This window comes from Bos indicus, chromosome 23, assembly GCF_029378745.1.
Source record: "Bos indicus isolate NIAB-ARS_2022 breed Sahiwal x Tharparkar chromosome 23, NIAB-ARS_B.indTharparkar_mat_pri_1.0, whole genome shotgun sequence".
Taxonomy (NCBI): Eukaryota; Metazoa; Chordata; class Mammalia; order Artiodactyla; family Bovidae; genus Bos; species Bos indicus.
Window position 1 is genome coordinate 6,842,186 of NC_091782.1, and position 13,957 is coordinate 6,856,142.

At 39.4% G+C, this 13,957-nt stretch overlaps 1 non-coding gene across 1 annotated transcript; it reads right to left on the bottom strand.

The window, feature by feature from the left end:
- Nucleotides 1-10,319: 10,319 nt before the first annotated feature.
- Nucleotides 10,320-10,392, bottom strand: TRNAG-CCC (transfer RNA glycine (anticodon CCC)). Its single transcript has one exon. It is a non-coding gene; the product is annotated as a tRNA-Gly (tRNA).
- Between the last annotated feature and the right edge of the window lie 3,565 nt (nt 10,393-13,957).

Genomic DNA, 13,957 nt, shown 5'->3' on the forward strand with positions numbered 1-13,957 from the left:
TTGTTGTCCAGCTGGTCAGTTGTATCTGACTCCCTGCAACTGCATGGACTGCAGCACACCAGGCCTCCCCGTCCTCCATCATCTCCCGGAGCCCACTCTAACCCATGTCCACCGAGTTGGCGATGCCATCCATCCATCTCATCCTCTGTCATCTCCTTCTCCTCCTGTCTTCAATCTTTCCCAGCATCAGGGCCTTTTCTAATGAGTTGACTCTTTGCATCAGGTGGCCAAAGTATAGGAGTTTCAGCTTCAGCATGAGGCCTTCCAATGAATAGTCAGGGTTGACTTCCTTTAGGATGGACTGGTTGGATATCCTTGCAGTCCAAGGGACTCTCAAGAGTCTTCTCCAACACCACAGTTCAAAAGCATCAATTCTTCTGAGTTCTAGTCCAACTCTCACATCCATATATGACTACTGGAAAAACCATAGCTTTGTCTAGATGGATCTTTGTTGGCAAAGCAGTCTCTGCTTTTTAATATGCTGTCTAAGTTGCTCATAGATTTTCTTCCAAGGAGCAAGTGTCTTTTAATTTCATGGCTGCAGTCACTGTCTACAGTGATTTTTTTTTTATTATTTAACTGTATAATATTGTATTAGTTTTGACATATATCAACATGAATCCACCACAGGTATACACATGTTCCCCATCCTGAACCCTCCTCCCTCCTCCCTCCCCATACCATCCCTCTGGGTCATCCCAGTGCACCAGCCCCAAGCTTCTTATAAGGTGGTTTTAGAAAATAGAATTGGTTTAGATTCTGTGTGTCTGTGCCATATCAAATATCTTTTGGTGTACCTTGATCAACACTTCTGGGATTATAGCAAATACAGGAAACTAACAAAATGTCCACTTGGCTAAAACAGGCTGACTTCCCTTCAGGTACATTTTTGACTTATTTTGTACCAAATGCTTTGGTTCACAGGGGCTCTGGCTAAGGAATATACTTCAGTCTCTTGGTATAATTCTCCTAACAGTTGTCATTGCAGTCTTTCTGGTGAACAGGTCTTCTCAAAGGTCTTAAATGCATGATCTCAGCCATCATAAGTACATCAGATAGTCTCATTGCACTTGGAGAAACAGAAACAAGATGAGTAGCAAAAACAGTTCTCCAGGTCTGATATTATAATCCACGAGTTCTACAATGAGACTAGAGCAACTGAACTCTGATAACTGAGAATGGTGCTAATACCCAATTTAGGGTCAGTCTTTCATGAGTGAGAGGATGACCAAAAGGGGGAACTGTTAATCTAATTAAACGAGGAGACCATTAGACTGAGTTGGCTCCAGTGCTGTGGCAGCCTATGTAAGCTACCCAAAACTTAGCCTATAAATGCCTTGAGGTTATGAAATCAAAATGCTAATGACGATTAATCACAAAGAGCCAACTAGGCTTTATGGTGGTGGTTTAGTTGCTAAGTCATGTCCGACTCTTGTGACCCCAAAGCCCTGTAGCCTGCAGTCTCCTCTGTCCATGGGATTCTCCAGGCAAGAATACTGGAGTGGGTTGCCATTTCCTTCTCCAGGGGATCTTCCCTACCCAGGAATTGAACCCAGGTCTCCTACACTGCAGGCAGATTCTTTACCAACTGAGCTAAGAGGGAAGCCCTATAGCCAATCAATTACTTTCTTACACAGCCTTTTTCTGTAAAAGTCTCTCCCCAAACTCTTGACAGAGGAATATTCCTAACCACTTCCAGTTCAGTGCTGCCCAATTCCCAATGATTTTTGCTCAAATAAACTCTTTTAAAAAACACTACATTATAAAATGAATTGCAAAATATAAGTTTTGTGATGAGTCTTGAAAGTTTAAAGATACTTTGAAAGATATGCATTCTTTCTTCACTTCAGACTGTTATCTTCATAAAAAGATTGAGAAGCACTGCTCCCAGCAGCATTATTGATATCTTCCTCTCTCAGGCATCTGAAATTTGGTAGAGAATACCAAAATATAGATAATTTTTCCCATCCAATGAAAACATGTGTCTTAACCTACTATGTGAACCTAGAATTCTGGTTACATTTAAAATGTATAAATTATTAAGAGCATTTAATAAAAACATAGTGAAGCCATTATGCCTAAATATGGTTTTAAAGTGAAAAATGCAGCCTCAGATGCATGCCGTTCAGATTTATCATTGATACAGAAAAATAGGAAGTCTTTTCTTCTAATATACAAACCACATGGTTGTTTCATCCTCCTTTCTGTGAAATAAATATTTGCTTAACAAAAATGGGCTATCTTTTTTATTCCTAAGAACATGCCATAATTTGTTTCTGCTTAAAAATGAACAAGATGGCATTTTTTTTATACACCTTGGGATTTGCATTTAGGGGCAATTAAAGAGAATGCCTTGTGGCTCAGAGGGTAAAGAATCTGCCTGCAATGTGGGAGACCTGGGTTCAATCCCTGGGTTGGGAAGAGCCCCTGGAGAAGGGAAAGGCTACGCACTCCAGGATTCTGGCCTGGAGAATTCCATATGGACTGTGCAGTCCATGGGGGTGCAAAGGGCTGGACACGACTGAGCGATTTTCACTTGCCTTCACAAAGAGAATGCCTTAAATGTGTATAAGAAATCAACACAAAGCATATGCAACAAAGCTCTCACTGAACTGGTACAAAAAATATGGGAAAAAAATAGGTATCTCAGTACCTTAGGTTGTATAATATATTCCACTTAGGATTGTACACAACGGCTTGGAAAACCACTCAAAACTGCAATACATTTTAAAACTTCAAAGGACAAGAAAAAAGCATGTAAATGGTTTTGTTTTCCTTTGTTCTTGCTCTCCTGAGTTGTGAAATAGGACTCACTGAGTCCCATCAGGAGGAGCTATGCCTGAAAAACGTCGAACTAACAGGAGCACCATAGGATCCAAAAGGAGAGGATTTCTTTCTGCGCCAGACATTGTTAACTATTTCCCAAAGCTTGCATGAAGACTGCGGAAATGTCTCATTTGGACCTCACAGTGTTGACTTTAAAAAGAAAATGGAATTATTTACCAATATTTAAAACAAAGACACATTTTTTGTTTTTGTTTTTTTGGCAAATCAGGTAATCTGGCAATTCTGATCCCCCAGTGGCTGGAGCTGAATAACAATTGTCCTTCTGAGCTCTCCACTGTCCACTCCTCTCTTTCCCCTAGGTGGCTTTGCTTTTTCGTACTTCTTGCCTGTTTCTTGCAAGCATTTGAGTTTACAACTCTTGCCTTTACCCAAGTTCTATCCTCAAATTTTCACATGTGTATTCTTGGCATACATATTTTTACAGTTTAAGCTTAAACAAGTTTTTTAACTTTAAGTTTTAAAATTAATTTCTATTGAATTACAGTTTGATTTACAATGTTGTTACTCCCTATTCAGCAGAGCGATTCAGTATATGTGTATGTATATATATATATATATATATATACAAATACATATACATTTATACACATTGTGGCTGGTTCTTGAGCCTTTGGACTTGGCCTGAGACCCCCTTCTTGGGTCTTCAGGCTTGAGTGGGGTTAACACCACCACCTTCCCTGGGCCTTTAATTGGCAGATGGAGACTGTGGGACTTTCCAGCTCCAAGAGTCACTGTGAACCAATGCTTCGTCAAAATTCTGTTTCTCTAAATCCATTACATCCTGCTGGTTCTAGTTCTCTGGAAAAATCACTGATTAATACAGCTTCCCTGAGAGAATGATTTTTATTCTAAGACCTGGAAATCACTCAGTGTTGACCAGGATAAGGAGTGAGGTTGAAAAGAGAAGTGTGGAATTGAGCAGATATGGAAGAAGGAGATGGATTTTGGAAGATGTTTCAGAAAATGAACATTAAGATATTTGGTAAAACATGACACCACAGAAATAAGATCAGTGTGGCAGAGTGGGGAGCTCAGTCTAAAGGAGTAGCCCACAGAAAATCCTTATAAACTCTTTCAGGATTTTGAATGATTGCCAAGGGTACTCAGTGCTCAGTCACGTCAGATTCTTTGTGACCCTGGATTGTCGCCACCAGCCTCCTCTGTCCATGTGATTTCCCAGGCAGGAGCACTGCAGTGGGTTACCATTTCCTCCTCCAGGGGATCTCCCTGACCCAGGGATCAAACCCACTGCATTTCTTGTGTCTCCTGCATTGACAGGCAGATTCTTTACCACTGCACGACCTGGGAAGTCCCTAGGAATCCATTGGAGGACTTCAAATGTGGAAGTAATGTGATCATATTGACTTTTGTTTTTGTCTTTAGGGTTTTTAAAATTTTTATGTGGAGATAATTATCATGCTGACTGTTACAAATGACTTTTTTCTTGAGAAATAATCAGAGAAGAGAAAAGCTGAATCTGAAGAGAAGAATATAAAGTCAGTCATATAGTGAACATACTTTTAATTCCATCCTTCATCTCTTTGGGGGACCATCCCGTTCCTATTCTTAATCTAAATGGGATGTATGAAGCTAATGCCATTCTTCCTTCCCTGGAGCTAGACACTCAGTTTTACCTTTTGATCACTGTATTGACTATAGAATGAATAACATGCCTATATGTTACAAATAAAGAGCACAGACCAGTTCTTTCTTAGTAGCTGATATGATGCTGAGAAAAAAAAGAATTTCTCTTTCTGGGGGAAGCTGATGTTAAAATGATGTTAAGTCTGAGCTCCTGCAGCATCTTTGCTACAGCATGGAAAAACATGCTTAAGAAGCTAACCCAACAGAAAACAGAGCTTAAGTGGAAATTAGGATTTCTGTCACTGGAAACTGCAAAAGTCCTGACTATTAAGCCGACTGAAAATGATGGTGGCTTAGACCAGCATGGTGGTAGAGAGAATGAATAATAAAAAAAAGAACAATATATTATATAAACTAAAACTTTACATAAAATCATAAAATGTTATAATTATTACATTATAAAATATAAATGAATTACATATAATTTTATCCTCATCATTTACTTAAAATAGTTATTCTCAAATTGAAGATACTGCTCATATGCATATATATTTGTTACATTTTATCTGAAGAATAAGAAATGAACATGAGATTAGCATTGATTAATTTGACAACAAAATTCTGGCATAAAAGTGATATAAAAATGTCTAGCCCTAGCTTTACAAAGTACAGATGGCATGCACAATTTTGCCTTCTGTTTTTCTGTCTCTCAGTGCAGTTCTGAAGCAGTGTGCTGCCCAGGTGGCAGAACCCTGGGCACTTCTGGATTCATTCTATATATAGGCATTCCTGACTCAGGCTGCTACATGACTCTGGTCTTTGTTAGATTTGGCAATCACCCTCTACTGATTCTGAAATTTTAAACTCAGTGAGTTACATTTTTAAATGGTGTCAGTATCCATACCGAAGGATATCTGTTATACTTTTTCAAAGAGCCATGTGTAATACAGAATGATTTTAAAACAGACTCATTAACCAAAATCTACGTTAAGGTAATTTCATCAACAACAATCCTGTTTGCTTTAATACATCTCCACTAGACCAATTAGATGGGAAATGAACCAAATTGTATTTACACATGTCAGTGCAAGCTACATACATCTTCCTTTGTTTTCAGTTCAGTTCACTTCAGTTCAGTCGCTCAGTCGTGTCCGACTCTTTGTGACCCCATGAATCGCAGCACACCAGGCCTCCCTGTCCATCACCAACTCCCAGAGTTCACCCAGACTCACGTCCGTCGAGTCAGTGATGCCATCCAGCCATCTCATCCTCTGTTGTCCCCTTCTCCTCCTGCCTCCAATCCCTCCCAGCATCAGAGTCTTTTCCAATGAGTCAGCTCTTCGCATGAGGTGGCCAAAGTACTGGAGTTTCAGCTTTAGCATCATTCCTTCCAAAGAAATCCCAGGGCTGATCTCCTTCAGAATGGACTGGTTGGATCTCCTTTGTTTTAGGGCTTTGTATTTCCATGAAGGACAACACATCAGTAGAGGGTGGTTTACTGGGTTAGTCCAGCAGCCCTCATTATCACTTACCCAAGACCTCATCAAATTTTTCTAAGGTATTTTGACTTTGATTACCTATCAGTTCATTTGGTCAGTTGTGTCTGACTCTGTAACCCCATGGACTGTAGAACACCAGCCTTCCCTGTTCATCACAAATTTCCACAGCTTACTCAAACTCATGTCCATTGAGTCAGTGATGCCATCCAACCATCTCATCCTCTGTTGTCCCTTTCTCCTCTAGATTTCAATATTTCCCAGTATCAGGGTATTTTCCAGTGAGTCAGATCTTTGCATCAAGGTGGCCAAAGTATTGGAGTTTCAGCTTCAGCATCAGTCCTTCCAATGAATATTTAGGACTGATCCCCTTTAGGATTGACTGGTTTGATCTCCTTGCCATCCAAGGGACTCTCAAGAATCTTCTCTAATAGCACAGTTCAAAAGCATCAATTCTTTGGTGCTCAGCTTTCTTCAGAGTCCAACTCTCACATCCATACATGACTACTGCAAAAACCATAGCTTTGGCTAAATGGACATTTGTCAGCAATGTCTGCTTTTTAATATGCTGTCTAGCTTGGTCATTACTTTTCTTCCAAGTAGCAAGTGTTTTTTTAATTTCATGGCTGTAGTCACCATCTGCAGTGATTTTGGAGCCCAAGAAACAGCTGTCACTGTTTCCATTGTTTCCCCACCTATTCCGATGAAGTGATGGGATTGGATGCCATGACCTTTGTTTTCTGAACGTTGAGTTTTAAGCCAGCTTTTTCAATCTCCTCTTTGACTTTCATCAAGAGGCTCTTTAGTTCTTCTTTACTTTCTGCCATAAGAATGGTGTAATCTGCATATCTGACATTATTGATATTTTTTCCAGCAACTTTTTTTTTGAACACAATGAATTGATTTTATTTTGGTATGCATTCATATCTCAGCATTTAGTGGTCTTGAACAGAAATGCAGCAAACTTGATTCCAGCTTGTGTTTCATCCAGCCCAGAATTTCACATGATGTACTCTGCATATAAGTTAAATAAGCAGGGTGGTAATATACAGCCTTGATGTATTCCTTTTCCTATTTGGAACCAGTCTGTTGTTCCATGTCCAGTTCTAATTGTTGCTTCCTGACCTGCATACAGATTTCTCAGAAGGCAGGTCAGGTGGTCTGGTATTCTCATCTCTTTCAGAATTTTCCACAGTTTGTTGTGATTCACACAGCCAAAGGCTTTGGCACAGTCAACAAAGCAGAAGTAGGTGTTTTTCTGGAACTTTCTTACTTTTTCAATGATCCAACAGATGTTGGCAATTTGATCTCTGGTTCCTCTGCCTTTCTAAATTCAGCTTGTACATCTGGAAGTTCATGGTTCACCTACAATTGAAGTCTGGCTTGCAGAATTTTGAACCTTACTTTGCTAGCGTGTAAGATGAATGCATTGTGTGGTAGTTTGAGCATTCCTTGGCATTGTCTTCCTTTGGGATAGGAATGAAAACTGGCCTTTTCCAGTCCTGCGGCCACTTCTGAGTTTTCCAAATTTGCGGGCTTATTGAGTGCAGCAGCACTTTCACAGCATCATCTTTTAGGATTTGAAATAGCTCGACTGGAATTCCATCACCTCCACTAGCTTTGTTCATAGTGATGTTTCCTCAAGACCCACTTAACTTTGCATTCCAGGATGTCTGGCTCTAGGTGAGTGATCACACCATTGTGGTTATCTGGGTCATGAAGATCTTTTCTGTACAGTTCTTCTGTGTATTCTTGCCACCTCTTCTTAATATCTTCTGCTTCTGTTAGGTCCATACCATTTCTGTCCTTAATTGTGCCCATCTTTGCAAGAAAATTTCCCTTGGTATCTCTAATTTTTTTGAAGAGATCTCTAGTCTTTCCCATTCTCTTTTTTTCCCCTCTGTTTCTTTGCATTGACCACTGAGGAAGGCTTTCTTATCTCTCCTTGCTATTCTTTGGAACTGTGCATTCGAATGGGTATATCTTTCCTTTCCCCTTTGCCTTTAGCTTCTCTTCTTTTTTCAGCTATTTGTAATGCCTCCCCAGACAACCTTTTTGCCTTTCTTTTTCTTGGGGATGATCTTGATCACTGCCCGCTGTACAATGTCATGAACCTCTGTCCATAGTTCTTCAGGAACTCTATCAGATTAATCCCTTGAATCTATTTGTCACTTCCACTGTATAATCATAAGGGATTTGATTTAGGTCATACCTGAATGGTTTGTTGGTTTTCCCTACTTTCTTCAATTTAAGTCTGAATTTGGCAATAAGGAGTTCATGATCTGAGCCACAGTCAACTAAGTCGACTAAGTTGCATTTGTTTCAGAAACTCTACAGTTTACTAAATTCACATGCTGTTTGTGTTTGGGGAAAAGGTTCTAATTAAAGAAGTGTTTTGCTTTACATTTCCCAACTACTTTGTCACTACGCCATTAAAATTCCTATTTTTTTCTCGTGTGTCATTTAAATGCAGTATAGCATCAGTCTCCAGGCATAAACATTTAAATAGGTGTCTAGCCACTACCTAATTTTTTGTCTCAGAACATTTTGGTGCTATTTAAACTCATATCCATATTTCCCCTTTGGTTTTGTAATAATGATATCAGATGATATAAATTCCTTAGTGAGAAATAAAGCCAATGGGCCATAAGAACCACAGAAAGTAGCTATACTGAAACTGTTTATCCTCACAGGTATGTTTAGATTGTCCTTTAACTTTCTTTATTCTGCTTCTGATTCCTGTGCTTCTGCAACGTTTTTTGACTCAACCTTCAGAGATCCTTTTATCTGAGATAGTTGCTTATGGAACTGGTCTTTCTCCAGCTAACAATCAGTGTTAGATTAAAGCACTCTCAGGTTCAAGATCCCAGAGCTCTAATTTGCTTTCTTATGTATATGGAAGTGTGTGTGTGTATGTGTGTGTGTGTGTGCGTGTGCACGCACTCAGATGTGTACAACTCTTTATGACCCCATGGACTGTAGCCTACCAGACTTGTCTGCCCATGGAATTTTCCAGGCAAGAGCACTGGAGTGGGCTGCCATTTCCCATGTGTATTGCTACCTTATTTTGAGGGGAAAAATGGTAAATAAGCACATACATATGGGCTTCCCAGGCGGTGCAGTGGTAAAGAATCTGCCTGCCATTGTAGGAGACACAAGATACTCGGGTTCAGTCCTTGGGTCGGGAAGGTCCCCTGGATAAGGAAATGGCAACCCACTCCAGTATTCTTGCTATAAAATTTCATGGACAGAGGAGCCTGGTGGGCTATAATCCACGGGGTCTCAGAGTCTGACACAACTGAGCACACACACACACAAAGCACATACAGAAAAAAATACACCTGTTGATTGCCTAATCCATCATTCACTCATCCAATACCTGTTTACTGAGAGCTAGTTTATGCTTGGCATTATTCCAGGTAGTCAGCTACTTTGGGAGAATAAGACAAACAACTTTCTTGTGCTCACAGAACTTGTAGGCTAGTAGGTATAGTTTTAATACAGCATCCTTCATATAATTTTCTTAATATTCCTAATTGACAGCTTGTCCTGGAGACTTGCATTACCTCTTTAATTGGACTTGTAGAGCTGATGATTTCTGGGAACTTGCCCAGATGTGTACTATGATCATCTACAAGCTAAGAACACAAGGGAATAGCAAACATCTATAGGAATACCTTCGCTTTATTGCATTTCAAAAATGTTGCATTGGTTTTTGTTTTGCAAACAAGGTTTGTAGCATGATGGTTAGCAATTTTTAGAATTAAAGTACTTTTAAAGTAATGTCTGTTCTTTTGTAGACATAATGCTGCTGCATACTTAATAGACTGTAGCAGAGTTTAAACATAACTTTTATATGACCTAGGAAAACAAACAAATAAAAAATTATGACTCTATTTATTGCAATATTCACTTTAGTTTGGAGGACTGGGGCTGAACCTACCATGTCTCTGAGATATGCTTGTATTCCATTATAACAGAATCTCCAGAGAAAAAGATAAATGTTAATATTTTATGAAAGGAGGATAATGCATCTATGATCTACGAGCTAGGTGGAGCTAGCAACACTCTGTGAAGTGGGAGCAATACCTCACTCATCATGTGAAGAGAATAAACCTCTGGTCTCCTTGGCTAAGACTTTCTGAAACCTTCCATGGAGCTCTTTGCTAGCAGTTAGATGTTCTACGGGTAAAGTTAGCAAGAAAATCCATTGCTAATAAGATAGGATTGAATCACAAGAAAGCGTGCATCAGGACATAACAGAAAGACCAGCTGTTTAATGGGAGATCTCTCATAGCAGATAGAGAGCACCAACTTAGCTTTTTTTTTTCTTGGTTGTACTGGGTCTAGTTATTGCATGAGAGATCTTTACTTGTGGCATGTGGGATCTAGTTCCCTGACCAGGGATTGAACCCGGGCCCCCTGCATTGGGAGTGCAGAGTCTTAGCCACTGAACCACCAAGGAGGTCCCCAACTCAGCTTTTTTTGGGCTGAGCTTTCAAAATGGATTGTGTGGTTCAGAAAATGTGCAAAATGAAGCTTAGAGCAAGATGTTAGGATATTTTAATGCAAAATTACAGTTTTTTTTACTTTTTTAAATTAGACTTTATTACCAAAAGAATAATACAAATATTCTTTCTAAAGGAGAGACAACTGAATGTAACAATTCCTGGAACTTAATATACTAAGAAGGGTTAAGATCATTCTACAATAGCAGCTGAAGTAGAAATTTTTCTTCTTATATATAGTTTATTATAAAGAAGTTCTTATATTCAACATAGCATTGCACTTTGTAAAAAATTATGGAATAGTTGTTGAAATTCGCCTCAAACATTCATAGAGGTAGAATTAAAATTTCCTCATTAGTTTGAGATGTTAGAACATGACTTTAGAACTTAAATTGAGAGATATAATTAAGTTTGCTTGGGGACCCTTTCATGATCACTGACTTGTGAGGAGTACCGTAGCTTCACAGCTATACAACTGCCCCAAGTCACAGGTAAAAATAGGAAAAATGACCTTCCATCAGTGACTACCCGCAGAGAACTGGTATTTACCCACATCCTTTTGAATTCTTTAGAATTCCTCTTTTCTGTCCCTGTTGCCAGAAATTTCATATTTTGAGACGAAAGAAAGATAGTGTTAAGTCATGTTTGGCTTTTGCCATCCCATGGACTGTAGCCTGCCAGGTTCCTCTGTCCATGGGATTCTCCAGGCAAGAATACTGGAGTGGGTTGTCATTTCCTTCTCCAGGATTTTAGACAAAGAGTATATACAATTAAGCAGCAAAAGGTAATGTAAACCTGCTCACGGTTAGGGTATTTTTTTAAAGCATAATTTTATTGTATTCATCTTGCTTTATTTGTTTAAAGTGGAACATTTTGCCCCCATATTTGGAGACATTGGGATTAATTTCAAGGCACTAAGCAGATACTTGCAAGCAATATAATAACTTGTCTTTTTTCTGTTGTCTGTTTTCAGTTGTTCTTAAGCTGTGACCCAGTGACCTGTGTTCACTATGTTCACAAAATCAAAAATAATTTAACAATAAGAAAAAAGATATCATGCTTTTTACTCTTATAATGTTATGAATATAGAGTGTGTTTTCCAGAAGCTATATCATGTATGGTATTTCCACAGATGAAATGATGAAACATTATGAGAAACTAACTGTTTTCTACCAACACAGACATTAAAGAGATTTCCAAATGTGTACAACAAGCCTACTCTTTCAAGGTTTTTTTTTTAAATTAATTTATTTTAATTGGAGGCTAATTACTTTATAATATTGTATTGGTTTTGTCAAGTTTTTATTTGACGACATAGTTATCACTCGTGAAAGTCGCTCAGTCATGTCCGACTCTTTGAGATCCCATCAACTGTAGTCTGCCAGGCTTCTCTGTCCGTGGAATTCTCCAGGCCAGAATACTGAAGGGGGTAGCCTTTCCCTTCTCCAGGGAATCTTCCCAACCCAGGGATTGAACCCAAGTCTCCTGCATTGCAGGCGGATTCTTTACCAGCTGAGCCACCAGGGAAACCCATAAGAATACATTATTTTTGTGAACATACAATCGATTTTTGTCATTTCATATAAATAAATACATACGTATTTTAAACTATCTTAATTTCCTTTATGGTAAGCATCAATAGATGCAACAACCCACATAAAAACCTCCTGGGGTTTTCGAAATTTTTTGAAAAAATGAAATCGACGTATTTGATAAGTACCTCTGTAGAGAGCTTTCCTGGTGGCTCAGATGGTCTGCCTGCAATGTGGGAGACCAGTATTTGATCCTTGGATCAGGAAGATCCCCTGGAGAAGGGAATAGCCACACACTCCAGTGTTCTTGCCTGGAGAATTCTATGAACAGAGAAGCCTGGCAAGCTACAGTCTGTGGGATTGCAAGAATCGGACACGACTGAGCGACTAACATACTGCAGAGGCATTGCTTCTAAGTCTCGACCATCCATCTAGTTTAGCCAAGTTCAGGTCATATGTTTAAATCGTCTTCCAATACTTTAAGGAGCACAATTATACTATAAAATCCTTAGGTCTTACTCTGGGTAAAACCGCTTGTGTCATCAATCTCTCTAGTAGACTTGGATGTCTTTTCTGTTAGGCACCAGGCTTTTAAGTCTCAGAATGCTAAAGTCGGTTCACATCTCTAAGCCACCATATATTTTTCTCTAAAGCAGTCAGACTAGATGTGTCAAAATGTGACACAGTCCTGCCCTTCCTTTGCCTAGAACCCTCCTCACAGCTCCCCGCTCCCTTCAGAATCAAATCCTAAATCTGTGCGTGCCCCACGTCAGGGTCTTTGTTTCTGCTGTCCTGTCTGGAATCCTGAGTCCCAACAGCCTCAAGTCTTTATTCAAAAGTCACGTCCTCAGACAGCCTGCCCCTGCCTACCCCATGAAGCTTAACCTCTGGACATTTCATAGTGTCTTTACTACTTCACGTATTCACCTTGTTAGAAGTTAGCTGTATCTAAAGTGAAATACATTTTTATGCATTTATTTAAGTTCCCTGATAGCAGAGAGTCTTATGTGTTCTTTCATAACTGTTTGACAATTTATGTCATCTGTTGTGGTTGAATTTTGCTGTTGTTATTTGTCAGTACTAAGAAACTAGACCTCAGGAATTCCCTCGTGATCCTGTTGCTAAGACTCTGAGTTTCCACTTCAGGGGGCACGGGTCCAATCCCTGGATGTGGAACTAAGATCCCACATGCCGCATGGCCAAAAATAAATGAATACATAAAATAAAACATTTAAACGAGAGAGACTAGATCCCAACTAAGTGGTTGAACAGAAGATGGCAGTTCATAACCGCCAGGTGGCAGCACAGGTGGAGGGTGGGGCAGGCATCCAGGAGAAAGGACTTCAAGAGCAGGAACAAACCAGAACACTTTCTAACACCATACACAAAAATAAACTCAAAATGGATTAAAGATCTAAACGTAAGACCAGAAACTATAAAACTCCTAGAGGAGAACATAGGCAAGACACTCTCCGACATACATCACAGCAGGATCCTCTATGACCCACCTCCCAGAGTATTGGAAATAAAAGCAAAAATAAACAAATGGGACCTAATTAAACTTAAAAGCTTCTGCACAACAAAGGAAACTATAAGCAAGGTGAAAAGACAGCCTTCAGAATGGGAGAAAATAATAGCAAATGAAGCAACTGACAAACAACTAATCTCAAAAATATACAAGCAACTCCTACGGGCCAAAGAACTAAACAGACATTTCTCCAAAGAAGACATACAGATGGCTAACAAACACATGAAAAGATGCTCAACATCACTCATTGTCAGAGAAGTGCAAATCAAAACCACTATGAGGTACCATTTCATGCCAGTCAAAATGGCTATGATCCAAAAGTCTACAAGCAATAAATGCTGGAGAAGGTGTGGAGAAAAGGGAACCCTCTTACACTGTTGGTGGGAATGCAAACTAGTACAGCCACTATGGAGAACAGTGTGGAGATTCCTTAAAAAACTGGAAATAGAACTGCCTTATGAT